General features: G+C 62.8%; 1 protein-coding gene across 1 annotated transcript in view; it reads left to right on the top strand.

Annotated features, from left to right (window-relative positions):
• LOC307082595 (caspase recruitment domain-containing protein 11-like) overlaps positions 1–2,500 on the top strand; it is a gene marked incomplete at its 3' end in the record, with an annotated part of 33,555 nt that overhangs the window by 30,541 nt on the left and 514 nt on the right.

The raw sequence follows: 2,500 nt of genomic DNA, 5'->3' as shown, positions 1-2,500 counted from the left end.
TCCCCTCCTCCTTCCCTCCTCCTTCCCTTCCTCCTTCCCTCCTCCTTCCCTCCTCCTTCCCTCCTCCTTCCCTCCTCCTTCCCCTCCCTTCCTTCCCCTCCTTCCCTCTCCTCCTCCTCTTCCTCCTCCTTCCTTCCTCCTTCCCTCCTCCTTCCCCTCCTCCTTCCCCTCCTCCTTCCCTCCTCCTTCCCGACCTCCTTCCCGTCCTTCCGTCCTTCTCTCCTTCCTCCTCCTCCCGTCCCTTCCCGTCCGCCTGCCCTTCCCTCCTCCTTCCCTCCTCCTTCCCTCCTCCTTCCCCTCCCTCCTTCACCTCCTCCTTCCCCTCCTCCTTCCCTCCTCCTTCCCTCCTCCTTCCCCTCCTCCTTCCCTCCTCCTTCCTTCCTCCTTCCCTTCCTCCTTCCCTCCGCCTTCCCCTCCTCCTTCCCCTCCTCCTTCCTGTCCCCTTCCTCCTCCTTCCTTCCTCCTTCCCTCCTTCCCTCCTCCCTTCCCTTCCTCCTTCCCTCCTCCTTTCCCTTCCTCCTTCGCCTCCTCCTTCCCGTCCTCCTTCCCTCCTCCTTCCTTCCTCTCCTTCCCTCCTCCTTCCCTCCCCTCCGAAGCCAGCTCTTCTTCCTCCTTCCCTTCCTCCTTCCCTCCTCCTTCCCTCCTTCTTCCCTCCTCCTTCCTCCTTCCCCTCCCTCCTTTCCTCCTCCTTCCCTCCCTCCTTCCCTCCTTCCCTCCCTCCTTCCTTCCTCCTTCCCTCCCTCCTTCCCTTCCTCCTTCCCCTCCTCCTTCCCTCCTCCTTCCTTCCTCCTTCCCTCCTCCTTCCTCCTTTCCCTCCTCCTTCCCTCCTACTTCCTCCTCCTTCCCCTCCCTCCTTCCCCTCCTCCTTCCCCTCCTCCTTTCCTCCCTCCTTCCCCTCTTCCTTCCCGTCCTCCTTCCCGTCCTCCTTTCCTCCCTCCCTCCCTCCTTCCTTCCTCCTTCCTTCCTCCTTCCCTCCCTCCTTCCCTTCCTCCTTCCCCTCCTCCTTCCCTCCTCCTTCCCTTCCTCCTTCCCCTCCTCCTTCCCTCCTCCTTTCCTTCCTCCTTCCCTCCTCCTTCCCCTCCTCCTTCCCTCCTACTTCCCTCCCTCCTTCCCTCCCTCCTTCCCCTCCTCCTTCCCCTCCTCCTTTCCTCCCTCCTTCCCCTCCTCCTTCCCGTCTCCTTCCCGTCCTCCTTTCCTCCCTCCCTCCCTCCTTCCCTTCCTCCTTCCTTCCTCCTTCCTCCGTCCTTCCCTTCCTCCTTCCCCTCCTCCTTCCCTCCTCCTTCCCCTCCTCCTTCCCTCCTCCTTTCCTTCCTCCTTCCCTCCTCCTTCCCCTCCTCCTTCCCTCCTACTTCCCTCCCTCCTTCCCCTCCTCCTTCCCCTCCTCCTTCCCCTCCTCCTTTCCTCCCTCCTTCCCCTCCTCCTTTCCTTCCTCCTTCCCCTCCTCCTTCCCTCCTCCTTTCCTTCCTCCTTCCCTCCTCCTTCCCCTCCTCCTTCCCTCCTACTTCCCTCCCTCCTTCCCCTCCCTCCTTCCCCTCCTCCTTCCCCTCCTCCTTTCCTCCCTCCTTCCCCTCCTCCTTCCCGTCCTCCTTCCCGTCCTCCTTTCCTCCCTCCCTCCCTCCTTCCCTTCCTCCTTCCTTCCTCCTTCCTTCCTCCTTCCCTTCCTCCTTCCCCTCCTCCTTCCCTCCTCCTTCCCTCCTCCTTCCCGTCCTCCTTCCCGTCCTCCTTTCCTCCCTCCCTCCCCTCCTCCTTCCCTCCTTCTTCCCTCCCTCCTTCCCCTCCCTCCTTCCCCTCCTCCTTCCCCTCCTCCTTTCCTCCCTCCTTCCCCTCCTCCTTTCCTCCCTCCTTCCCCTCCTCCTTCCCTCCTCCTTCCCTTCCTCCTTCCCTCCCTCCTTCCCTTCCTCCTTCCCCTCCTTCCCTTCCTCCTTCCCTTCCTCCTTCCCTCCCTCCTTCCCTTCCTCCTTCCCCTCCTCCTTCCCTCCTCCTTCCCCTCCTCCTTCCCTCCTCCTTTCCTTCCTCCTTCCCACCTCCTTCCCCTCCTCCTTCCCTCCTACTTCCCTCCTCCTTCCCCTCCCTCCTTCCCCTCCTCCTTCCCCTCCTCCTTCCTCCCTCCTTCCCCTCCTCCTTCCCGTCCTCCTTTCCTCCCTCCCTCCCTCCCTCCCTCCTTCCCTTCCTCCTTCCTTCCTCCTTCCTTCCTCCTTCCCTTCCTCCTTCCCCTCCTCCTTCCCTCCTCCTTCCCTCCTCCTTTCCTTCCTCCTTCCCTCCTCCTTCCCCTCCTCCTTCCCTCCTTCTTCCCTCCCTCCTTCCCCTCCCTCCTTCCCCTCCTCCTTCCCCTCCTCCTTTCCTCCCTCCTTCCCCTCCTCCTTTCCTTCCTCCTTCCCTCCCTCCTTCCCTCCTTCCCTCCCTCCTTCCCTTCCTCCTTCCCCTCCTCCTTCCCTTCCTCCTTCCGCTCCTCCTTCCCTCCTCCTTTCCTTCCTCCTTCCCTCCTCCTTCCCCTCCTCCT

The sequence above is a fragment of the Pollachius pollachius genome (genome assembly GCF_949987615.1).
Source record: "Pollachius pollachius genome assembly, chromosome: 11".
NCBI lineage: Eukaryota > Metazoa > Chordata > Actinopteri > Gadiformes > Gadidae > Pollachius > Pollachius pollachius.
This window is presented reverse-complemented; position numbering and strand designations above follow the sequence as displayed.